The sequence below is a fragment of the Macrobrachium rosenbergii genome, chromosome 2 (genome assembly GCF_040412425.1).
Source record: "Macrobrachium rosenbergii isolate ZJJX-2024 chromosome 2, ASM4041242v1, whole genome shotgun sequence".
Taxonomy (NCBI): Eukaryota; Metazoa; Arthropoda; class Malacostraca; order Decapoda; family Palaemonidae; genus Macrobrachium; species Macrobrachium rosenbergii.
This window is the reverse complement of record NC_089742.1, coordinates 91,001,460-91,028,832: the sequence shown is the minus strand read 5'-3', so window position 1 is coordinate 91,028,832 and position 27,373 is coordinate 91,001,460. Positions and strand designations below refer to the sequence as shown.

Genomic DNA, 27,373 nt, shown 5'->3' with positions numbered 1-27,373 from the left:
ACAGAGTAGAATGGAATGTCTTCAAAGTGTAAAGAACATTTCTTTGGGAAATTCGGTCACTTGTCATTGATGATAAACGAAAGTAACAAAGATGTAATTTAAAGCTGAAATTTGTATATATTCTATTTCATGTTTGTGAACACACTCACACAAATCAATACATTTATCAACTCTTTGTATATTATGGAATTTCTTTTAAAAATTTTAGTAAAATTTAAAATTTTGTTGTTTTCAGTTTCTTGAACTTGTTCGCACTAAAATTCAAATACTGATTGATTGGTTTTGGTCTTGGAGTACTGACCAACAATTAATTTTACAGTTATGGTCAACATTAAAATGGGTGCTTAGTGTTAACGTGATTTGAAAAATTTCTTTAATTTGGTTTAAAGTGTTTGTGATATCAACTTGAACTTTATATTTTTTAATAAAGTGTGACGTGAGTAACAGTATCTGTGTCTTTTCTACATCTCATCCAATCTGTGGCATTTGAAGAAAACCACATGGACTTAGTTCAAGAAAATCCATGATTGAAAATGAGTATGGAATCTATTCGTTGACTGTGTCTATAGTCAGTGAAGATTGTCTCTCTCTTGATATGAGCAAATGAAAACTTTTGCCAAACTGCTGCTTTGTCTGCTGACCAAAAGGAGAAATTTCAGATCTTTAGACTAATGGATAATTGTGATAATTTTTTATCTGGTGAAGTCTGTTTTTATTATTTTGTATAAATCACTGATAAATATGATGAATTTTTTTGTCATGTAATATGAGAAGCATTTAACAGATTTCAGTTCCGAAACACAGTAAATAAGAGGCATTCAGAAAATACAGTATCTTTTGATCGTTTCAATTACAGAAATGAATAACTTTCATATGAAAGTACAATTACAATTTTTGCAGACCTATGATAGAAAAAGTCTTTGTTCCTCATCCACTAGCAGGACCAAGTCCAGCAGAACTAGTGTAAGATCTTCTCTAATTATTTTTAAGAGAAAGCTAGACTGGCAGAATTGATGGCTCAACATGCTAGAGAGAAAAAGCAAAAGTGATGGAAGGCAAGAACTCAGACTTTTGTTTTGGAGAGGGAAGAGCAAGAATTTATACTTAGAAAAATTTAGATCCGCAGTGGAATTAGAAACAAAAACCTTGCAATGTCTAAGCAAGAGAAAGAGTTTATGCTGATTCTGACAATATTTTTGATATCGTATTTCAAAGTTGTACAAATTCCCAGTTGAATCAAATGTGACCAAGGAACCACAACCTTAATATAACAGGCAGTATACTCCTCAGTTGACTCTAACAATCTTCCCTAGTTCTAGCCAAAGTGGATGATTGTTTATAAACACATCTCTTAATCCAAATAATTTTTTGCCAAATCTTTGATATGCAATTCTCAGTCCCAACAAGAGATGCTCCTGAAGACACAGCAACACATGACTGCAAAATGTTGCTTCCATGATCGAAAGTACCAAAATTTAAAGGTGATCCTGAATTGAGTTTGCCAATTTCATGATGGCATTTGATGCCAGAATTGCCCCAAATTTCACTTGATGCTGACAAACTGTACTACTTGGATCAGCAACTTGAAGGGGAAGCCAAAGACTTGATAGGTGGATGCTTGTATATGAGTTCTTCAGAAGGATATACTACAGCTAGGAATTTGCTCAGTCAAGAGTATGGCTCTCCCTACAAGGTTCGATGGCATATATTAAGAAACTTATTTCTTGGTCTGCACTGAAACACGAAGATCCTCATGGCTTGTATACATTTTGCTTTATTCCTTATTAAGTGCAGACATGCCATGACCAACTTGTCACACATGGAAGTACTAAATCATCTTCTAACCTTCAAGCAGTTGTTAAAAAACATGACATTCCTTCAGAACAAGTGGTGTAGCCTGGCTGGACATTTGAGGGGAAGAAAAGGGAGGAGTTGATTTTCCAGATTTGGTTGAATTTGTTTATAAAAAGGCAAAGGCAGCAAACGACCCAGCATTCAGCAAGTTTGCTCTTCAAAATAATTATTCAAAGCCTGAAAACAACTCTGGTAGCTTCAAATTCAGATCTTGTCAACAAAATTGCAAAAGTTCAAACTTTGCTACCCAAGCAGAACTGAATCCAGAAAATAGAAAGACATCAATAGTGTCTGAGAAAGAGAAATCATGTCAATGTGCAAGAAAAACCATGATCTTGACGATTGCTGGAATTTTGCTAAGAAGACCTCTGAAGAAAAAATAGATTTCCTTAAGGAGAGAAGGTTGTGTTTTGGATGCTTTGGTCTCAACCATACCTCTAAAGGATGTATGAAAAGGAAGCAATGTAAGACATGCTCTAAGAGGCATCCCACATCACTGCATATCGACGGATTCAAGCTACATAAAGAGAATGATAGCTCATCTAGCAAAGAAGCAAGTGAAATTATTGTTAGCACATGTACTACCAATCATGTTAGTGAAGTAAATACAATATTACAGGCTATTCTCCCAGTAAAAGTATATCAGAAAGGAAACAAAGTAGTTTTGGACACTTATGCCTTTTTTGATAATGGCAGCACTGGTTGTTTCATCACAGAGAGTTTACGAGAGCAGATAGGTGCATCTGGAACAGAGACATGTTTAAAGCTCCAAACCATGCATGGCGTAAACATTGTGAATACTTTGGCGGTTAATAATTTGTGTGTTACAGATATGGAAGGAAACAACACTATTGATCTGCCAAAAACCTTTACTCGTCAAGATATCCCAGTGAGTCATCAACAGATACCAAAACCAAAATTGCTCAAAAGGTAGCCAAAATCTGAGGAATATTGCTGATCTAATTCCTGATTATAGAGCAGCTCTGGAGATTGGTTTGTTGATTGGCAGTAATTGCCTAAAGCACTGCAACCATTAGAGGTGCTTCCTTTAGGGTCAAGATTCCTTTGCAGTTCTTTACCACCATGGATGGACTGTTAGTGGCCCTCTACATTTAAATACTCTTCAGAGAAGAACAGTATTTCATGTCACCATGTCTTTATTCAGGAAGTTGAAAGGGTAAAGGAGTGTTTTCATCCTGCAGCTGTGGTCCTTATGTTTGAAAGAGACTTTAGTGAGAAAGATGTTGGTAGAGTTCCTGATGAGAAGGGTCTGTCACAAGAAGATCAACAGTTCCTCAAAGAAGTGGCAGAAAACATTCAGTTTACCAATGGACACTACCAGCTTCCCTACCATTTAGAACCAATAAAGTTAACTTGGTAAACAATAGAGAACAGGCAGTGAAACGAGCACAATGGCAAAGAAGAAAAATGAAACTAAATCCAAAGTACCATGAAGATTATGTGGAATTTGTTGAAAAATTGGTGTCTGAAGGATATGCTTATAAGGTTCCGGAGGATCAGTCGTATGATGAACAGCCTGCATTGTATCTACCTCATCACGGTGTCTACCATCCAAAAAGCCAAATAAGATTAGAGTAGTCTTTGACTGTAGTGCTAAATACCAGGGTAGTTCCTTAATGACAAGTTGATGCAAGGTCCTGATATGACTAATTCCCTGATTGGAGTGCTCATCAGATTTCGTCTAGAAAGGGTGGCCTTGATGGGTGACATAGAATCTATGTTTTACCAAGTTCAGTTACCAAAGGTTCAACATAAATACCTAAGATTCTTATGGTGGCCTGGTGGTGAACTTGAAAGCAAACTTACAGAGTATCGAATGGGTGTTCACATCTTTGGAGCAGTATCATCACCTAGCATCGCCAATTATGCTTTGAGGGCATTATTGACCATTTGAGATAAGTAACGGTCAGATTTTTAACTGCACCATTAAGACTAATTTTTATGTGGATGACTATTTAAAGTCTGTATTCAGAAGAGCAGGCATTAAGACTTTTGAAAGACGTTACAGCATTGAAGGAAAGAGGTTTTCGTACAAAGTTTGTGAGTAAACAAGCTGGTGTTGATCAATCCCACAAGAGGACCGTTCACTATCTTCAAACATTGATTTGACTATGATGAACTTCATGTAGAAAGAGCTCTTGGTCTTCAGTGGAATATTGAAAATGACTACTTTACTTTCTCCTGGTGAGCTTGGACCCAAAACCACTTACAAGGAGAGGTATTTTGTCAACAGTATGTTCCTCTATGATCCTCTTGGTTTTGTGGCTCCTTTTCTTTGCCAGCTAAGAGAATTCTTCAACAAGTTTGTCAGGATAGCAGCTTGGGATGGGATGATGTTATTCCCGAAAAATACCTGAAGCCCTGGAGAAGGTGGCTTGATGATTTACCAATCCTGGGTAACTTTTTATTCCAAGATGTGTCAAACCAAAGGAATTTGGTACAGTGACTTCCACACAGCTGCACATGTTTTCAGATGCTAGTAATGAAGGCTATGGTGCTGCACATACATAAGACTTTCCGATAACAGTGGGAGGATTTCTACTGCTCTGCTGATGGGAAAGTCTAGAGTGTGTTGTAAAGGCAACAACCATACCCTGACTGGAATTGACTGCTGCAGCGGTGTCCATAAATCTCGCACAACACATTTTGAAAGAGCTGCAGATTACAGTGGACCAGACATTCTATCACACAGATTCTACAACAGTTCTTCACTATATTTTTAGTGATAGAAAGAGGTTTCCTATATTTGTTGCAAATAGAGTGAAAGTAATTAAGGATTTCTCTGAAAATACACAGTGGAGATATGTTCAGAGTAAAGAGAATCCTGCTGATATTGCATCAAGAGGTTTCACAAGTCAGCAAATGCTGAACAGTAACATTTGGTTTGATGGCCCATATTTTCTTAGAGGACCAGAGGAGCTGTGGAAAAATGATATGCCCCAAGGTGTAGTTGAATTGGAAGGATCTACAAGTTTTGCAGTGCATCCAGAAGATGAGGAGGGAAATGCTGTTGATAAGTTTCTTAAGTATTATTCTTCATGGCATCGGTTGAGGATGGCTGTTGCTGTGTATCACCGTCTTTTTCATACTGAAATCTAAGAGACAAGCTAGACTTAATGGTTCAATTACAGCAGAAGAATTAGATGCTGCTGGAAAAGCAGTCATCAGATATATCCAGAAGAAAACTTTTAGTAAGGAAGTGACACTCTTACAAAAGAGCGAAGGGTCAAGGGCCTGGACTTTGTAGTAGCAGTAGCATTTATAAACTAGATCCCTTCATTGATCCTAAAGACAGGCTTCTTTGCGTTAATGGACAGCTCTCCAAAGCAGAAATTTCAGCTGGCGAGAAACATCCAATGATATTACCTAGAAAGAATCATATTACCACTTTGATTATTCGTTACACACATGAAAAAATTAGCTCATGCTGGACGCAACCATGTGATGGCAAAACTTAGAGAACTTTACTGGATTATCCGTACCAATGCAAGTGTCCGCCAGGTTCTACAAAGATGTGTCATTTGCAGAAAAATGAGAAACCCTGTTCTAAACCAGAAGATGGCTGATTTACCATTGGAAAGAGTAATTCCAGCTGCTCCATTCACACACACAGGTGTTGACTTCTTTGGGCCACAGGAAGTCAAAGAAGGAAGGCAAATCAGGAAGAGGTATGGTGTATTATTTACTTGCTTGTCTACAAGAGCAATTCATATAGAGACAGCCAATTCCTTAGACACATCGTCCTTCATAAATGCTTTAAGAAGGTTTGTTGCTAGAAGAGGAAATGTAAAGAAGATTTGGTGTGACAATGGGACAAACTTTCATGGAGCTGAGAAGGAGTTGAGGAAGTCACTGCAAGAGATGAATGATGATCAGGTCAGAGCTTTCCTCTCAAAAGAAAGCATCAGCTGGACCTTCAATCTCCCTACAGCTAGTCATATGGGAGGTGTGTCGGAACGTCAGATTAGAACTGTGAGAAAGGTCTTGACTCCTCTCTTCAAAGAACATGCTGGACGACTGGATGATGAGAGTTACCGTACTCTTCTCAAAGAAGTTGAGGCTATAGTGAATGACCGTCTTTTGACCACAGTCAGTGACAGCCCAGATAACTTACAACCACTCAGTCCAGCACAGCTTCTCACACAGAAATCAAGTGTTGTGATGCCACCACCTGGTGTTTTTCAGAAAGGAGATATGTATCTGAGACAGAGGTGGCGATATGTTCAATTCTTGGCTAACTTATTCTGGACTAGATGGCGAAGAGAATATTTATCAACATTACAAGAGAGACAGAAGTGGAACAAGGAAAAGCGGCACCTTCAAGTTGGTGATATTGTCCTTGTAAAAGATGATAATCAGTTAAGGAGTAACTGGATGATGGGTCATGTTATCAGCACTGGAAAGGACAGAACCGGTTTTGTACGAAGTGTAGTTTTAAAGACACAAACATCAGAGCTCCATCGACCCATTCAAAAGCTTGTTCTTCTCCTTGCAGTAGAGGAACAATGATTATAATAGTTATTTTTATTAGGATCAAAGGATTTGAGAGTATATTACATTTATTATAGATGTTATTTATATCAACTGCATTTATAGATATGATTGATTTTGATAAACAAATAATTTGTTTATAGGGCCGAGATTGTAAATGCAGCATTTTATAGAAACCATTTGTGTATATAATCATTAATAAGCTCTGTTTTTCAACTTGGTGATTAGGGTTAAATTGTATTGTAAATATTTTGTCCGTTTTACATGTAAACATTGTTCAGTCTGTTTTGGATTGTTACTGCTGTAATTTGTTTGTTAATTGTTGTTGAGTAGTTCTTGAAAAGATTGTTTATCCTGGTAGTTATCAGTGTTGGAATTACACTGTAACAGTTATAAGTTTCTGGAAATAGGATCAAGGTTTTTTGATGACTGACAGAGTAGAAGAAGTCTTCAAAGTGTAAAGAACATTTCTTTGGAAATTCGTTTCGCTTGTATTGGATGTAGCTTAGAGTAACACAGATGTAAGTTTATTTCTTTACTGAAATTTGTATATATTCTATTTCATGTTTGTGGTGTTTTGTAGTTAAATCAAACTATTATCAATTCTTTGTATATTATGGAATTTCTTTTAACAATTTTAGTAAGTTTGTATTTTGTTGTTTTCAGTTTCTTGAACCTCGTTGCCCTGCACTACTAGCAAAGTACTCATCATTGGTTCTCTGGTCTTGGAGTACTGACCAACTATAAGCTTTTACAGTTATGGTCAACTTAAGTTGTAGTGCTTAGTGTTAAGTGATTTAAAGCTTTAAGTTGGTTTAAAGTGTCTTGTGATATCAACTTGAACTTTATATCAAATTTTTAATAAAGTGTGACGTGAGTAACAGTATCTGTGTCTTTTCTACATCTCATCCCTGTGGCTTTGAAGAAAACAGCAGCTACAATGATGGTGGTCTTTTGGATGTTGTCGGGATGCACAGGGACTTGGAAGTATGACTTCAGCAGGTCCATGTTTGAGAAAATCTTTGCGCCGTGGAGGGCGGCCGTCAGGTCTTGCATGTTAGGGAGGGGGCAGTGGTCTAGTGTTGTCAGTAAATTCAAGCGCCGATAGTCCCTGCAGGGCCTCCATGAACCATCGGACTTCTTTACCACGTGGACGGGAGATGCCCACGGGCTTGATGCTTTTTTACAGATGCCCATCCATTCCATCTCTGTGAAGGCCTGCTTGGCGTCTTGTAACTTTTAGGGGGACAGTTGTCGGAGCTTGGCATGGGTTGGTGGGCCCCTCATGGTGATATGATGGAAGATGCCATGCTTTGCTGAAGCCCCTGGTGACTGGCGTAGCTCTGGTTTGAATGCATCCGGGAACTCCTGTAGGAGGGATGTGTAGCTGTTGGGGGCTGTGGAGCAGATGGTGGGCATCCCAGGTCGGGTGGAGAGCTTACGGGAGTGACAGGTCCCTGTGTCGAGGAGGCGCTGTCTTCTGACGTCGACCAGAAGTCCGTTGTGCCCTAGGAAGTCTGCGCCCAGCAGGGGGAACTTTACCTCTGCGATGATGAAGGGTCAGTGGTATCTGCGGCCCAGAATTGTGATAGTCAGGGTCGTCGTGCCATACGTGCGGATGGGAGTTCCATTTGCTGTTATGAGGGCGGGTGTTGAGTCAGGTATCTTTTCTAAATCTTCCTTAGATGGCGGGAAGATTGACTGCATTGCTCCCGTATCTACCAGCAGGCGCTGTTTCGAAATTTCGTCTCTGATGAAGAAGCCTGCTGGTCAGGGGAAGTTAGATTTTGTGGCCACTGCTGTTACTTGTGGCTGCTTTGTCATTTTTTGTAAAGGAACAGGGAGGTCTGCAGTTCCTGGCGTTGGTGCCGAATTTTCTATGGAAGAAGCACTATGCCGGGTTTGACCATGTCCTGTGTTCCCTGAATGGTGTCTCCTTCCTGTAAATGGCGTTGATGTCTCCCTTTGCTGTTGTTGCCCTCCGTCAGGCTGCAGGCTCCCAGGGCGGCGGCTGTGAGGTCGGCAGCTGGGTGGGCGGCAGCTGCGAGGACGGCAGTGTGTTTCGAGGTCTTGGTGGCCTCATGTATTTTCTGGGCGACGTCGACTAAGGCGACCATGTCGAGGGCGTCTGCGTCTTTTATCTGGCCCCTAACTTCCTGTGTGAGGCGCCGAAGGAAGATCACTCTCGTTAAGTCTACCTTCCTCTTCCTCCCGTTTTCGTTGTGGCCTGGCAGTGTTACCAACCCCAGTAGTTCGTCCCAGGCTTCCCTGGGTGATGCTTCTACGGGGCCTGGGACAATAGGTCAAGTGTAAGCTGCGCTCTCTTGGTCATGGGCATGGAGTAAGTTTGGATGAGTTTATTCTTCAAGGCCGCGTATGTGACCTTGTCCGACTGCATGTCGAACCAATTTCTGTTGAACACTTCTTCTGGGAGTGCCGTCATGGTGACGTCGGATTTAATAGCATCGTCTGAGATGCGCGCCATGCGAAAGTGAGCGTCTGTGTGCAGGAACCATGATGTCGTGTTCTGCCGTGAAAATGGAGGAAGTTTGACCGCGTCTGGCTTTGTTGGCGAGAGGGGCATACAGATGATGCTCGCAGGTTTGCATTGAAGTTCAGCTTCTGACATCTTTACTGCTCACCCCAAAAACACAGGAAAATGCGCCGTATTGAGTCTGTTAATGGTGCTGATTGTTCGAGTGGTCGAACAAAGTGCCAAAACGTGCCCTTTTTGGGTATGCCGTATTTAGTCCGTTAATGGCATGGTTTCCACCAGGGAGGGAGCTATCAGAGGCCTCAACTTTGACGCCACAATTAGTCCGCTAAAGGCTTTCTGATGGTAGGCTGGGGCCGTATTTAGTCCATTAATGGCTGGGGCAAAACTGTGCTCCCTGTCACTCTGGGGTCACCAGTGTGAGGTTCGAGAAATGTCAGAAGTGAAAGACTGATCCTTTATTATTCTCGACGTGTTTATAATGCGGAAAGCAAGCGGAAAGGTAATGGGCGACCTGAGGTCCCCTGCTGTGTCCATACAGAAATTGTGTTTGCTAACAGGCATAAGACATATACAATGCATTACAGAAAATGCAAAAGGCAGATATATATATATATATATATATATATATATATATATATATATATATATATATATATATATATATATATATATATATATATATATATATATATTGGCAGAAAGGCCGTACTATTATGCATACAATGAGATACATAAAGAATCTGAAATAATAACAAGTAACATATATGACGTGATTAATGTACATATGAGGAAAGAAACACAAGAATGGAGAGGCGCTCTGATGCCCTTACAAAAGAAATAAGGTCTTTATTTTGCAATGCATATAAAGTTAATATAAAGGATACCACGACGCATGTGTTGAGGCTTTCTCACGCCAAAAGGGAGCATCGCCTCCTTGTCTTTTACTTCTTAACAAGCAATTCACCAAGCTAGAGATGAATGGAGGTCGGATGTGAACCTCAAGGTCTTCAAGTAAAAGCCAGCTCAAGTGGCTATAGGTGATCCTTCCCTCATCCTCAAGAATTGAATAAAATTTCAACTTAAAATCTAATGATCCTACTGAATGAACTATTCTGTTAACAAGGATTTCAGGGAGTTTTGCAGTCACCGAGATGCCAGGCTATTCTTCGTCAAGAAACATTTTTGTCGAAAGCCATCTACCTCCTACTTCATGGCAAGACCTTATGGAGGTAAGACCTTATGGAGTTTTGGTTCTCAACTTGAAAATGTATTTCCCAGATCAAATTAATTGTGAAGCATGAACTTACAATCACTGAGTCATAGTTTTGGGAGTGCAGGCTCCATTCAAAGAGAATTAGAAAAAATAGTTCTAGAGAGAGAGGCTTCAGCCTTTCAGACCCACTGGTTTTGCTATGACACACCCCTGGCTCCTCCCCCCGACAGCCGTAAGCGAGCACAAACCACGCCCATCGGGGCGGAGCAACCAGAGACATGCGAGTTGACAGGAACCAAACCGTCATATTTGAAGTTGACAGGACACAGGCAACACCTGTTACACCTCACCATTACTACAACCCTCCCCTAATTATTGTCACGAGGGACAACGACTTAATCAACCAATTAAAATGTCCAAAAAAGTTGTAGTATCAGCAGATGTGCATAATCTTAGCGAAACTAGCGATGATGACAATATTCCACTGGCACAACCCAAAAAGAAGAGATGTCCCAAAACGGAAGAAACCAGCCAGGAACCTTCCAATAGTGAAATTCTTCAAATGTTATTATTACAGAATCAAACATTATTGAAACTAGTGGAGAAAGGGTAAGGTTTAATATTCTGTTTTTATATAAAAACGTCTTGGATAGCAGCGTATTTAGACAGATGACGTCACAAGCATGGCAGTAAAAGATAAACAATGAGCCGGTGCGGACCGTGCGGTAGTTATAATCGTAAAAGTTTGAGAATAGATAAATTTCGAGACCGAAGTACATTATCATATAATCCTAAACTATGTGTAAAGTGAGCCTAAACATTATAAGGACTAGATACTTATATGCCAAAGGTAATTAATGTTGTAAGGTGAGGTGTTAACTAGATTTGCCTTATGTACCAAAGAGCCGAGTAGCCTAACTAGCCTAACTTTTTCTAACTTTGAGTTTAACATACTATGTCAATCTAGGCTACCTCTTAGCCGCTCCCTTCCGCCTATCCCACTGAGATCCTATCGTCGACATTTAACTGGAGGGGTTCCTGTCAATGGCGGTATAATTGCGCCTACCTCAGCTAATGGGTAGAATTTTATATCACACTCATTTCCTTTCGATATAATTGTTTACCCCTTACCATGAGGAACTGTGTCTTAAGAATTTCTGACAGGTCGGCTATATAAATAATATAAGATGATTACTGTAGAGGCTATATAAATTTAAGTATGGGATACTAGTGAGAGGATGCCGATTGACCTGAATTAACCGATGAAGGCCATTTGAGCCTAGAACCCGATTGCCTGGCTTCAGCCTTCTAGGTCTGCTGCTGTCCAACCTGATTTGTAAATTCATGAGCCATATTATAGACATCAGTTAAACTTTTATTATCAAATTTGAGTCTAGTTTTTCACTCCTATTGCAGAAGTGGTTCGACTTCAAAAAGGAATGACAATTCCCCTCCTCCTAAGCGCCCTCGCCGTAAAGTAGATTTACCTGAGAATGCAAATGAAGAATTATTTACAACTTATAATGAAGATAGTAGTGACTATGAAGAATTTAACCCGCTTACCTTTAACAAACCTATTCCTACTTATATATTTAACAATTTTAATGCTGTGCCCTCCATTCATAGAGATGGGAAAATACAATTAAACGACTCCCTAATTGCATTAACATTAAGTGAAGGAGACAAGAACTCTCATGATCAATTCTTTGTTTGTAATCATAATAAAGAACTTGCAGACCTTTTCAAATTGATATATTTGCCAAAGTTGAACTTTTGGCCAAGTGGCAGGTTGTTTAATGAAGATTTCAAGAAGAAATTTCACTTTGATATTGAAAACATTAAGATGGCTATATCTTCTTTTCAAGGGCATGCAGCGCTGGTGCAATTAGCTTACCCCTCTAAGATTAACGATATTGATTTCATTACTAAAGTGATAATTGGGCCTTTCAGGAAACACATTGATCTAATTAAAAGTTTAATCCGCTCATTCAGAAGTAGAACTTTACCCAGGAACCTCAATTTAGATACCAGAGAAGCTATTATTAAAGCTGAAACTAATGATATATGGGTCATATCAGATGATCAAAGGAAAGCTATTGCTTCATGCTTTCGAGGCGGTCCCCTTCCTAGAGGAAGGGACATTATCTCTAGAGGTGGAAGGTTCAACTTTGGCAAGTATCAGGGCTACCCCAGAGAGAAATTTAACTTTTACAGAAGATTCAGGGGAAGCTTTGGGTTCAGGAATAGGTTCAATCCCTACAGGCGAGGTATCAAGAGAGGTGTCCGAAGAGGGGGAAGGGACAGACAGCAATTAATTCAGACGTCAAAGATAAGAAACAAAACTAATTATGCTTTTAAATCTTAATACCATCGAGCCCTGCTCGGACCAAGTGGAAAATAACCTGGAGCTACACAGTAAAGATAAAAATTTGGCAAATGTACCCACTAACAATTCAATGATATTGGAAGAGTTAAATTTCCCTACAGAAGCCTCTAGCTCCAAGGAAACCCCTCACGCCCCTCCAGTAAGTGGGATAGGTAGGTCATTGACAAATAAATTAAAAAATTGGCAAAAACTCCGAAATTCTTCTTTTGCACGCAACTTGATCAGTAAGGGTGTAAGACTCCCATTTACCAATAAAAATAAGGCTCAAAAGACTTTGAAAAGATTTGGGGTTGATAGATATTATTCTTCTAGCAAGAGAATAATACTAGAGAGAGAATGTGACAGATTACTAGACCTAGGGGTAATAGAACAAATTAACAGAAATTCTTTCTACTACTCTAACCACATATTTTACAAGCTTAAACCCGATGGGAGCATTCGCCTAATCTTCGATATGAAATGCCTTAATACTATGATCAAGAAACCTTCTTTCTCTATGCTGAAACCTAAAACTATATTCCCTTATTTGCATTTAAACAACTGGGCATGTAGACTTGATGTAAAGGACGCTTATTGGCACGTCCCTCTTCATTCCAGTGCTCAAAGATTCCTAACGTTCAAATTAGGAAAGCGTAAATTCAAATGGACGGTTGTTCCCTTCGGGTTAAAGACAGCTCCCTACATCTTTTCCAAACTAATGTACACAGTAGTTAAATACATTAGGAAGAAATATAATATACTCATCTTTAACTACTTAGATGATATACTCATACTGGCAGATGACTTTCACAAATGCGAGTCTCACATCCAAATAGTCATTGATGTGCTCACGGAACTGGGTTGGCAAATATCTATTAAAAAGTCTGTTATTCATCCAGTGCAAAAGATAGAGTTCCTGGGAGTTCATTATAACTTGGAGAACAAAACAATGAGACCAATGCAGAAAAACATTGATAAATGTATCAGGCTTGCCAATACAGTATCCAACTTGAACAGATCTGACCTCAAATTATATCAAAGATTGATAGGATCACTTAACTTCTGTTCCTACTACACCTTTTATGGTAGATACCATCTTAAATTCCTTCACAGATTTCATAGATATTTTGCTAAAGGATATAGAATCATTCCTCCTCCTTTCAAATCCTTTCTAGAAGCATGGAAACAGACTAACATGTATAGTGTTATAAACATTCCTAATAATCAAGTAGATCTAGAACTATTCACAGATGCATCCAACTTTGGCTGGGGTGGAGCATTAGTAGGAGAACATGGCATACTCTCAACTAATAATACATGGCTACAAAATGAGAATACTCTGCACATTAACATTAGAGAACTACTTGCATGCATTTATTGTATAAAACACTTCAGAGACAAACTAAGAAACAAAGTGGTACTAATTCACATAGATTCACAAGTAACATACTGTTGGGTCAAAAAACATGGTAGCATTAGGAACAAATCGGCCCAGGAGGCCATCAAAGTGTTACTAAACATCAAAGGAAAATACAACATAGACATTCAAACTAAATGGATTAAAGGGAAAAGCAATGTGATGGCTGATTCCCTATCGAGAGACTTTGGTTCCATACATCCAGAAGCCACTCTTGACGATAATCTATTCAATTTAATTTGCACAGATATGAATTTCTTTCCTGAAATAGACCTTTTCACCAATGGCTTTAATTCTAAATGTAAAAGATTTTGTTCTTCCGTACCCAACACAAAAGCAATCAGTAATAATGCTCTTCACATTAGCTGGGAAGGTTCTTCTCCTCTTTATGCTTTTCCCCCAGGCTTCTTACTGCATAAAGTTGCTTTTAAGATATATAACGAATGTGATAACAACATGCTCTTCTGCACTGTTTCCCAGGAAACGGAACCATGGATTCCCCTAGTCAAGACAGTCTCCAAGGAATACCGGAAGTACAAAGTCAAAGTAGAAGGCTGCCAGATACTTCATATGGACTGTACCTTACCCTTAGCGCAACACCACTTGAATTTGATCGCCTTCAGAATATAAAAGATCAACTACCTTCCATATTTCCTCCAGAGATATGCAACAAAATTACTTCCAGTTTACGAGACAGCTCCATGGCCAGTACCAAAATCTCTTCAGTAGCTTTAAAGAGTTCATACACAATAAATATGGAAGTAACAAGTTCCCTCTTTTATCAGTGCTACTCTATTTTAACGAATTAATAGACAAGGGTCTAGCATACAACACACTAAAAGGATACCGAGCTGCTCTTGGACCGGTTTTGAAGGGATATTTTCCCAATTATCGTCTAGCAGAAGACAAGTATATTAAAGCTATGCTTGATGGAGTAAATAGAAGAAGACCCAGCAATTCTCATCAATTTCCAGGCTGGGATCTTGATAAAGTGGTTTCCTTCCTCAACACTACAAGAGATGATTCTGTGCTGCTCATGATTCAGAAGACCTTATTCCTCGTAGCTTTGGGTTGCCCATTGAGAGCTAACCAATTTAATCATCTATGTATCTCCAGGAGCACCTTCACGCCAGAAACCATTGTGTTAAGGAACCACCCTTCCTTCATGGCCAAGAATCAGAGAAACAATTACACTCCTATTGAATTCAGCTTTAGGCGTCACCCTACCAAGCCAAAAATTTGTCCAGTTAGACAAACTTTTATCTGGAGTACACAAATAAAATCTGTGCAGAAAGGAACATAGATAGGGAAGACCATATTTGGCTGGATGAAAACTTCAAGATCATGTCCCTTCCAAAGATGAGGCAGCTATTCAGGGACTGTATTTTCAGAGCTGATCCCAATGCCAGAAAACACCACCAATTTCCACTCTATCAGAGGTCAAGCAGCTTCAAGGATGATGTATAATGGAGTTATGCTGCAAGAGATAATGGCTAGAATGAATTGGAAAAGCAACTCTGTATTTGGGTCATTTTATGCTCTCCTCGGTCTACAGGGAGCTTTCAATGCAGTCGTTGCAGGACTTCATCTTCATGCCCCTGAAGTATCAGGTGAGCAAAACCAGTGGGTCTGAAAGGCTGAAGCCTCTCTCTAGAACTGACAGTTTACTTGTGAACCTAAGTTCTGGAGAGAAGAGGCGAGGCCTTTCAGACCCAGGGTCTAGTTCACCCTCCGACCCTACCCCCGTAACCGAGGAGACCATTCTGGAGGAAATAAAGGATTTGTAAAGTAATTACATACAAAAGTCAACAGCTTACATGTTTCTGAAGGCCAGCCATAACATTTTTCAATTATTCATAAATTTCTTTAAGGTATACTTAGGCTCTTATCCTTGCATTTAGAGGAAATGCAACTTTTAGGTAACAAGATAGGAATATCTTAAAAAGGGGAGGTGAACTACTGTCACATTATATCATCTTAGAATATAAAGAGGAATGGAAAATGTCAAAATTCACAAATTGGAACTTTAAGTTACTACTTGTAGTAATTTGCAATCTCAAATAAATCTCACAGCAGTAAATGGAATGGTAAGTACAGATATACTTCATAGCAACTTGCAACTTTAAATATGGCGGTTTGGTTCCTGTCAACTCGCATGTCTCTGGTTGCTCCGCCCCGATGGGCGTGGTTTGTGCTCACTTACATCTGTCGGGGGGAGGAGCCAGGGGTGTGTCATAGCAAAACCAGTGGGTCTGAAAGGCCTCACCTCTTCTCTCCAGAACTTAGGTTCACAAGTAAACTGTCAGTTCTCACATGTTGAAATGTCCCCATGGTTGCAGAAATGCGTTTCCTATACGTCTTCTTGAAGTTTACAACTGGGAGAAAGCTGTGCAAAAATTAAGAATAAATTTGAATGGGTAATGTCGGAAATTTCCTCGACAGATGTCACTGATTTTCGTTGTGCTGATAGACTGCACGATCAACCCATATACTACGGAAGTGACTTAGCTCCCATACAAGGATAAATGAGTCACGTACCAGGTTTTCTCAATTTATTTACAAAAATAAAACCATCTCAATCATCACTCTTACATAACAATCACACAAAACCTCCAACAAAAGAGCAATAACGAACTTATAATCCACGTGCCCGCAACACGAAACACATGGGCCACACGACTGCCCTCAACCTCGAAATCACTGAAATTTAACTATTAACACAATGCCACCACAGCATGCAAACACCCAAACAGTTATTCTCACAAAATCACTCCCATTACATGCTACAACTATGTAGGAGCACTCACAGTTTCAGACTTTACACCAACCTTTAGGAGCCCAAAAACACACGTCTGTTCCTAATGGGATCACTGGACCGACAAGCGCGAGATAATGGCGCGAGAGTCTCACTTCCCTGTCCAGGCGGTTGCTAACTGGGATAATTTATTTCTACACACTTGGGCTTAAGGACTCAAACCTACAACAAACCACTCAAACAAACAACAGGACAAAACATGACGTTGCATACTGTGGCAGTACATGCATTTCAACAAAATATGCAATAACAGTCGTGTTTATGAAGTGTCTTGACTAGTAAGTTCCCGCCATTGTGTGTGTTGTGCTGTATGGGCTTGACATCATCCAAAATTGTGTTGTCACACACCACCAGTTAATTCATTACATTTCACAAATATGTTGAAATTCCAGATTATTATCTTTTTAATTTATTTTTAATAATAAACTTGAGAATTATCTTAAAGTTTTTATGTTAATGTGAACTTTGTAAGTCAGTTCTGTATTTGCAGTCATTGTATACGCAGTCATTGTATAACTTATCTCCTTTTCCCCAGTAAAACCTGAATGCAGAGCGGAACGAGCAGCTCCTGGGCTCATTTTTTTTAAGAGTGAACTTGTTACCTGGTGTGGTGTTGTGATGTGTGTGCTTTAGAAAGAGCGATTACCCTTCTTCTTTGAACTTTGTCCATACAACCACTTTTTTGCCACAGTTTTTCTCATTTTGATCCTTCAAACCGAATACTTCCAGTATTTCAGTTTCTCAGGATACTGAACATATTATTTTGAGTCTAGGTAACTTTGAATCCGATTAGTCTATATCACCATCGTTTGTTTTGAATTGTTCACAGCCCCTTGTTCCCCATAAGAATTTTATGCAGGCAATATTTTTTTTTATCACGCACACACACACACACACACACACACACACACACACACACACACACATGCAACATCAAAAGATAAAGGGTCGACAACTAGGTAAGTGTCATTCTCCATTTTTGAAGGTAGATGTGGTTAACATAAGAGTACTGAGATGTAACGAGGCGATGTGTAATTTTTCCATTTCATAGCAATTTCACTGTTTGAGTAAGAGCTTTGCAATACGGCACTGACCAATATTATTTTTGTAGAACTCAGATTGTTACCTTGTGGGTTTTTTCTGTGTATCAGTGTTTTTGAAGAAGTGGAGTCTACTTGGATATTGTTGAGAATTATGTTATTTTATTAATTAACTTTGTCTGTTTAGAAAGGTGGTTTTGCCTTAAATTTCTCACCATGACTGCAGACAATTATAGCAATGAAGCCATTTTGTATGAGGCTGCTATAAGTGAAACTGAACAACTTTTGAGTGATGTAAAACGTGTTGACCAATTGCCCAATGAGGTAATCAAGTTGCACATAGAGTCCCTTTGGGCAGTGATTGATTCACTACAAGCAGCAGCAGCACCTTCTGGATATCATACGGAGATTAAGGGTCAAGAATTAGGTAACGCTATATCGAGGACTCACTTTCCTCACTCGCGCAAGACACGAGATCGCTGAACTCACCGAGAGGTTAGCAACGCCCACACCTGTTAATACAACATCTGCGGTACCTACCACCCCCTAGTATTCCACAACCTAAGTTGCCCCAAATTTCAATACCTACTTTTGATGGGAAAATCGAGCACTGATATCATTTTTGGACTATTTTCAAAGCAGTTATTCATGATAGGCAGGACATTAATGATGTCATAAAGTTTTCTACGCTGAATAGTTATCATAAGGGTAAAGCACGTGAAGCTGTTTAGCGTTTAGCTACAACTGCTAATTATACTGTAGCAATAAACGTGCTGGAGACTATCCAATGTCTCCTGCGAGTGAGAAGCTTTTCTTGCCACACAGCAAAGATGTCTAGATACCTTTGGAAGTCTTCAGTGGCTGTGTACCAGGGGATATGGGCTGTCTTCTGGAGTTGGTGTTGTCAACAGGATATCTTTCCAGTCAAAACTACTCTTCAGTGGGGAGCAGATATTCTCATCTATCTTCGCCAGGAGAAGCCTCTCTCAGTTGAGGCCATCAAGGGTTATAGAGCTGCCCTTGGCCAGGTCCTTTGGCTGAAGGGGGGTAGATCTCCCATCCCCATGGGAGATCTCTGTGCTTCTGAAAAGCTTTGAACAATCTTGCCCACCCAGGGAACTCTGGCCCCCTGAGTGGGATATGACTCTCGTTTTGAGGAGCTTGGCTCGTGCACCGTACAAGCTGTTGAGAGTCATCAGCTAGGGATCTGAGCTTTAAGACTATTTTGTTGCTTGCCCTGGCTTTGATAAGGAGAGTAGGCGAGCTTCACGGTGTGGCGGAATTCAAAACCACAAAAAACAGTACACAACACTCACCCTGATCCTCGGCTGCTGGAAGATGGAGTTAGGCGTCCACGGTCGCCAACTCAGCACCCAAACCACAAAACAAAACAAGGAAACATAAAAAGAAGATAGAACTATATACACAACAAGAACAGTACACTAACAAGAAAAACCAACAACTCTCAAAAAGCACACAACAAAACTGTCCAAGACCAAGCGACAGACCAGCACTAGCTCTGACTCAAGACTCCCTCAAAAACAAGAAAAATCCTTCACATATTCCACAGACAGACAGCGCCATAAACAAACTAACGTAAAACTTCCAACAACCTCAACGACAATTACATCCTCTCTCTCTCTCTCTCTCTCTCTCACTCTCTCTCTCAATTACAAACGTTGGGAAATGCTAAATAAAAATCCATTCATCCCTCTATAGTTCTCCCCCCTTTTAGCATTTCCCAACCAACACCTTTCACACTGCATTCAAATTGCCTTACGCAACACCCATGGATGCTCACTAGCAGGCCCTTTAGAACGCGTTTGCGGGCATGCAATCATTCTCTCAGACTCGCTCTCTCTTCCAGCAACATTCAGATTTACATTTTCTCCTCCATTCTCTCTCAGATTCACGCTATCTTCTTCACTATTACCACTCTCAATTTCATCCACAATCTCATCTATACCCTCTAACTCGTTCCCAAATACCTCCCCAATTCTTCAACTAACCCATCCCATTCGCTCATTGACCTTTCCAATTCCTGCAACGATTCATTCATGCTTTCAATCACTCGTCTATCACTGCTACGCTCTCTTACTCTTACACTTTGCTCACCTCCAACCGTTCACTTACCCCACACGTTCAGTCAACTCAGTTATATCAAACCCGCATATGCTATACGTTCTATTCATACCATCCCATTCATCCGTATTACACGCTTTATCACTCATTTTCACTTTGGCACTCACACCCTATCACACAACTTACAACCATTCAGTTTACTTACGTTCTTCCCTTTCTTACGTTTCCTACCATACTCTATCAAAACAAATTGCTGATCCTCCATACACAAGCTCTCATGCATACTTGGTTCACCCACATTCGATTTCAACCATTTATACACCCCATTCTCTCTCACATATTCCGGTACATCCTTCCATCTTTCCAATTGGTTATGATGCGCTCGTATTTCTCTCACACTACCATCTACACATGCTTCCCCTACAACATAACTAAGCCCACTGGGACCAACTTCCAACACTTCATACGGACCCTCAAATTTTTCACGCACTTTATTTACATTCAACCGCCCTTTCTCAATTACTTCTTTCAACACTTTCTCACCCACCTTGTAACTTTCAAACCTCTCATGCGCCTTCTTCCATACCTCCCTATCACTCTCAGATATACCCAATCTCGGTCTCACTATCTTTCAAAATTTAATACACATTTACACGGAGACATACCAATACCCTTATGCACGGTGGCATTGTATACCCACAACGCTGCCAACATTTACATCCCAATCATTATCACATTCACTCATCATACATAATATCTCTATCAACGTTCTCACCGTTGGTTCCGCCAATCCATTCAAACTGGGCATATACAGCGTAGAGTACACATGCTCTATGCCCCAATCACGCAACATTTGCTCAAACTCCCATCCAACAAATTCAGGCCCATTGTCACTCCAACATTCGCATCGGCTTGCACACACACATTGGCAACATCACTTGACCCACCATTCTCGCTACAGTCTCACTCTTTTTGTTCGAATCGCTACTGCATATGCAAACTTACTCAAATGATCTACCATCACAACCATTCCCACATGTCCTCTAGCAGTCACAGGCAACGACACACAATCAATCACAAGGTTTCTCAAATAACTCTTTCATCTGCAATCGCAACACAGGTGGATTCGCATGCACACTCTGATACTTACCCTTCTGACAGTCCGCACACATAATCGCTACATCCACACAAATTTTACTCAATCCAGTCACATACAATCTCTCTCTCATACATTCCCATAATTTATTTTTCCCCAGATGCCCAAACCTATCATGCACCAATAAACACATACCCACGGCTGCGTCTTCCAAAAATACTGGCACATACACTTCCCCATCCCATATTCCTTCCTGATGCAAAAAATAAACTATACCTTTACATACAACAAATCTCTTAGCACTTCGCTTATACACTTCTAACTCAGACGGCCAACTTCCTACTCTTACACCCCCTAACACACACTCTCTTAACATATTTATTTTCATGCACTGATTTTGCATCTGCTTAATTTCCTCTTCACTCAACAAATCATTTTCACTCCTTGCAATATCTACCATACCTACAAAACTAGTTTTAGACACATCCTCCTTTAACCTTCGTTATTTCCTGCCGCCCTTTCCTAAAATTCCCCTCCCGACATCCACACTTATATCATGCATTCTCATAAAATCAATTCCTAATAAAAACATGTTGGCATATCATTCTCATCCATAACTACAAAATTATGTATTATTTCAAATCCCCTAACTGAATTTTTAATTGTACCTCCTCCCATACTAACACACCCTTGTCCCAAACCATGTATCCTTACACTCGTTGATTTTCTTTTATATCCCAATCGCACCTTTCCAATTCACTAACTACTGTACTACTCACTAACGACACTTGTGCTCCCGTGTCTACCAAACTACAATATTCACTCTGACTCACCACTACATTCGTTACTAATTTACCTTTTGCTTCATGCATACACGCTCTCACGGCTACATTCACCTGCTTAGCTTCCTCACAACCATCCTCATCGCATTCATCTTCAACGATATCCTCAACCCTACCCCTTATTCCCTCATTTTCCCCACAATCACCTTTCTTAACCAGCCAGCTACAATTATCCTTTCCACAGTGAACATTTAAAATCACATTCGTACCATTTTCATTCACCCTTCCTTTATACTCCACCAACCTATTCCATCCAAAGAACAATCATACTGTAATTTTAAACATTTCAGCCACTGCTACCCCTAAATTTCCAATCCCACGTTGGGCGCCAAATATAATGTGGCGGAATTCAAAACAAGGAAACATCCCTCTATAACGGCCTTTCCTTCCAAGTTAAGCACTTGAGGGGGTGGGGATCTGTTACACTCGAGTTTGTTTTGGAATTTGTAGCGAAAATTCAGAATCTGTCTGTCCCTGATGCCAGATTCGAATCCTTTTTGATCCCCTCTAGAGGATTTTGTAGGTGGTATTGGGAGGAGATGCTACTTTGTCCAGATAGGGTGCTGCGATGCTACCTTAAGAGAACCTGGCATGTCAGGCCCGAGTGTCAATGACTCTCTGTCAGTACGAGCTCTACCAGAAAGAGGTGTCCAAGAACACAATCTCTTTCAGGCTTCATGAGACAATGAAGCAGGCTTACTCATCATCTGACAAGGTAGACAGTAGTGCTGTCCAGGTGAGAGCTCATGAGGTTAGGAGCATCGTCCATTCCTTTGCATTATGGAAGGACCTGTCAGTTCAACAGGTATTACGAGCCGGGGTGTGGTCCTGCCAGGCCTCATTCACGTCATTTTACCTTCAGGATATTGCCCACAGGTCCTTGGACAAATTGTGTAGCTCACTCAGCCCTCCTAAGGGGATAGATAGCATCTCACTTAAGGTGAACGGTACGTGAGAGAGAATGTGTGTAACTGGTCTCCTCCCATTTCTCTTTTACCTTCCTCTCTCATAGGGCAGAGAGACAGGTACCAAGCTGTCATATGCTGGATGGGCAGGTCATGCAGGTGAGTCTAGATAACTGAGCACCCTGCCTTTCATCTTTTGTAAGTTGTTAGATGCAGGTCCCCATCTCTCTAGAGGAGGGGAGAGAAGATTGACAATGAAACAAACCAGTTGGTTTTATTCGTAGTTTTATTGTCTCCAACACTATGGGTTCATCCAAGCCTTTACTGAAATAATGACGCACACTCATAACTTCACGCCCAGAAGTCTGGCAATTATAACATCCCATATGTTCAACATGCTGGAGGTGCAGGATTCCTTCCTCAGCTCTTCGTGACCAAGAAGGTATTCCCTGGTGGGTAGAACTTTCAGTTGGTTCAGAGATTTACCCAGACTCAAACTTCCAATGGGCAAGTCTTCTTAGTAGATACCAAAGGTTTGTATTGGTGTAGGAACAAATAGCAAATTTTAAAATTAATTTGTATTTTTTGTAACCTACAAATCTGAAGGTCTTCACATTTATGGCCCACCCTCAACCACCCTTCATTCTGGTACCTGGGCCGAAAGGCAAAGTGGAGTGCAGACCGACGAGTGGGAGCCACTTCCCCCTTAATTTCAGTAGTTAATGACCTTGTCTGAAAAGTTAACAGCCGTTCCACTTCGGGTCTGCAAGCTAAATCCTATGTAAAGACCTTCAGGTTTGTATGTTAGGAAAAATAGAAATTACTTTAAAATTTGCAATTTTAATGATCTCGAGGAAGAGATCGTGGCCTGTCCTGCAGACTGTTCCTTGGCTATCAAGTCACTTTGGTGACCCCAGAAAGAACCCAAGCTTTGATTAGCCAGCCATGGTCTGGGCTTGCTGACGTGTTTTTGGACCAGGTGAATTCTTTTGTTTCTAGTCAAGAAAATTCCCTCTGGTCCAACCGGGCATGCAAGACACTTCCTCTACCTCTAGCTCACCATAGGAAATATTATGCACCCTCGGAGCCCATTGCCAACCAAGCAGGTTGACTTGGACCTGACCCATCTGTGTCCCAGTTTGTTGCTAGTGTCTCTCCGTGAGGAGGGGGTCTCCCTCTTGCAGCTGGGGGCAATGGCATTAGAATCAACTGCCATGGCAGCATTCCAGACAATCTCATGGATTAACCTTTGGTCCCTTACGGTGGCCAAGACTGCTTCCTTTTCAGGCATTCACACACCCAAGGAGGAGGTAGCAATTAAGAGAATGATGCTGTCTGGAGGCAGGGCTATTACCTACCTCGCCCATCAGACAGTAAACCTGTGGGCAAACCTGTTGTTGAAAGGGTGAGATGCTGTGATGTCTCAGCTCTCTAGGTTTGTTGATCCAGAGTCAACTTTGGTGCTCAAGGATGGAAAGGTACTGGGATCCTCCTCCCTCTTTGCCAGAGGTAAGGTGGAGGCTGCAGTGGACAGGCTCCAAGTCAACAACAATGACAAGCTGGTTCACCAGGCAGTGTCTCAAGACCTTTGGGTCTTTGCGTGGCACTGCAGCTCAAGCCTTTGATCAGGCTGGCCCTTCCTCTTCAAGTCAGAGAAAGTCCCGGACTTCTTCGATCTTTCAAAGAGGAACCCAGTCTTCTACTCCAGTAGTGAAAGGAGTGCAGTTGCACCCCTTTCAGCCCCTCTCCTGGTCTAGGGAGTGGAGCAATGGAAAGAAGGGAGGAAGATGCTAGAATCGGCATTCCTCCCTGCTTGCTGCTGATGGTAGCGGTGTGTCTGTCGAGCCACTGGGCAACTTGGCAGCAAAATGGAGTAGAGACCTGGGTAGTGGATGCCTTCCAGGTAGGATATTTACTACCTTTCAAGTTTCTGCCACCTCTCGCTTTTGAACCAGTCTGATTCCAGACGTACATTCCTCGCTTGCAGAAGGATCTCACCACTAGGAAGAAGTGAATGTGATGCTCTAGAAAGGCAGTGTGGAAGTCGTGAAAGACCAGTCTCTGGAAGTTTACAGTTGTCTGTTTCTGGTGGAGAAGGTGGCAGGCGGTTGGAGACTGGTCACTGACCTTTCTCCATTGAACCGGATTGTTCACCAGATTCGGTTCAAGACGGACACGGTTCACTCAACCCTTGATTCTATCAGAGAGGGAGACTTCATGCTTTCAGTTGATCTGAAGGATGTGTATTTCTAAATACCTATCCATCAGTCCTCTGGGAAGTACCTCTGCTTTATGCTTGGGGGGAAGGTGTTCCAGTTCAGGGCACTTTGTTTTGGGCTTTCAACTGCCCCCAAGTGTTCACACAGGTGTACACGTTGATTTCAGCTTGGGCCCATTCACACAGGATACATCTTCTGATGTACCTGAACAACTGGTTGTTCTTGGCAAGCTTGTTGCTGTAGTTGCTTTGGAACAGAAATGGTCTTCTCAAGTTTTATCCTGACCTAGGTGTAGCGATCATTTTCAAGAAGTTAGATCTCACACCCAAGCAGTAGATAAAGTACTTGGGCATGCTGATAGACAGTGCAGCAGCAAGTCTTCCCTTCGGATTCTCATATCAGCAGGTTCAGAGAGGTAGCCCAGAAATTCCTGTCATGACAGGAAAAACCTGCTCAGCAGGGGCAGTTGTTCTTGGTCACCTGTCATCAAAGAGAAGCTCTCCCTCCATGGGCAGCTTTACCTCTGCTTTCTTCAGTGGAGGATGAAGAAGTCTCTGGCAAGGAACCCCCCTTTCTCCCCTGTTCCTCTCTTGGAGGAAGTAAGTAGAGATATAGCTTGGTGGTTAGATGACAGGAATTTCATAACAGTATTGCTGTTAGGCTCTTCCCCTCCTGAGATGCTTCTCTTCTCAGATGCATTGGCAAAGAGATGAGTTGCACACCTGGAAGAGTTGTTGGTTTCATGTGCGTGGAACCAGAACAACAGACACCTCCACATCAATGTCCTGGAACTAAAAGTAGTGTTTCTGGCTTTGCAGGAGTTTCAGGGCTGAGTGGTGGGCCACTCCATGGTGTTGATGAGCAACAACACAATGGCAATGGCATATGTCAGCAAAAAAGGGGGACTGGTGTCCTTCCAGATGAACAGGTTGGCAGTGCAGGTGCACGTGTGGGCAGTAGTGCACTCAGTAGAGCTGTCAGCCAGGTACATTCGGGGTTCTCAGAATGTAGTGACAGACAAGCTCTGTCGCCAGAGTCAGATGATAAGGACAGAATGGTCCCTACACCAAGATATTGTGGAGAGACTCTTCGAGTTATAGGGAGTCCCAAACATAGACCTGTTTGTGACTGGGTACAACAGAAAGTTACTTGTGTTCTGCTCAACTGTGCTGGACCCATGGGCTGCGATGGAGGATGCCGTCTAGCATCCATGGGACAATTTGATGTGTATGCTTTCCCTCCATTTTTTCTGATTCATTGGGTGGTCAACAGGATGATGATTATCCCAAAACTCAGGTTGAATCTGGTGGCTCCCAAGTGGCTGCACACCGAGTGGTATCAGGACCTGCTAGCTCTGTTATCTGAAGTCCTGAGAGAGAGATTCCCCTGTGGCACAACTTTGTGCCAGCCACATGTCAAGGGTTATTACCAGGCAGTAGAAGCACTAGAATTTCATGCCTGAAGACTATTCAGCATCTCCTACTAGTGAGAGGGTTCTCTTGATACATAGCGAAGGAGATGTCTGGATACCTGCAAAAATCCTAAGCAGCTGTGAACCAGGGTAAATGGGCTGTATTCTATAGTTGGTGGCATTGACAGGGTATCTCTCTGACCAGAGCTACTCTTCAGTAGGCAGCAGATTTACTCGTCTTTCTTTGCCGAGAGAAGCTTCTCTGTGTTTTGGCCAATAAGGACTATAGAGCTGCCCTTGGACAGGTCCTTCTGGTGAAAGGAGTCAATCCCTTGTCCTCATGGGAGATCCCTATGCTCCTGTGATGCTTTGAGCAATCTTGCCTACCCAGGGAGCTCTGGCCCTCTGAGTGGGATGTGACTCTCATCTTGAAGAGCACAAATCGTGCTCTGTACAAACCATTGAGAGAGTTGTCAGACAGGGATCTGACTTTGAAGACTGTTTTCTTGCTTGCCCTGGCTTCGGCAAAGCGATTAAGCATGCTTCATGGCCTTTCCTCTAATGTTAAGCACATGAGGGGATAGGGATTTGTTACGCTAGAATTTATCCCAGATTTCATAATGAAGACTCGAGTCCATCAGTCCCTGACGCCAGATTCAATTATTTTTCGATCCCCTCCCCAGAAAACTTTGTTGGTAGTTATCAGGATGAGCTGCTACTATGTCCAGTTAGGGCGCTGCAGAGAGAATTCGACATCTCAGGCCTGAGAGTCAATGCCTCTTCATTAGTACTGGCTCCGCCAAGAAAGAGGTATCCAAGAACATGATCTCTTTCTGGCTTTGTGAGAATATTAAACTGGTCTATACTTCGTCTGGTGAGGAAGATGGGAGTATGTTCCAGGCCAGAGCTTACTAGGTTAGGGGCATTGCCCCATCCCTGACATTCCAAAAGAACCTGTTGGTTCAACAGGTATTACAGGTAGGTGCGTGGTCTCTCCAGACCATATTCACCCCGTTTTACCTGCAGGACGTTGCCCACAAGTCCTTGGATACATTTTCCTTGGGCCAACAGTCTGTGTAGTTCACCTGGCTCCCAAAGGGGACGA

General features: G+C 41.4%; 1 long non-coding RNA gene across 1 annotated transcript in view; it reads right to left on the bottom strand.

The window, feature by feature from the left end:
* Positions 1–27,373, bottom strand: part of LOC136850095 (uncharacterized) — a 69,183-nt gene that overhangs the window by 1,198 nt on the left and 40,612 nt on the right. The gene's annotated exons all lie outside the window — the stretch shown is intronic.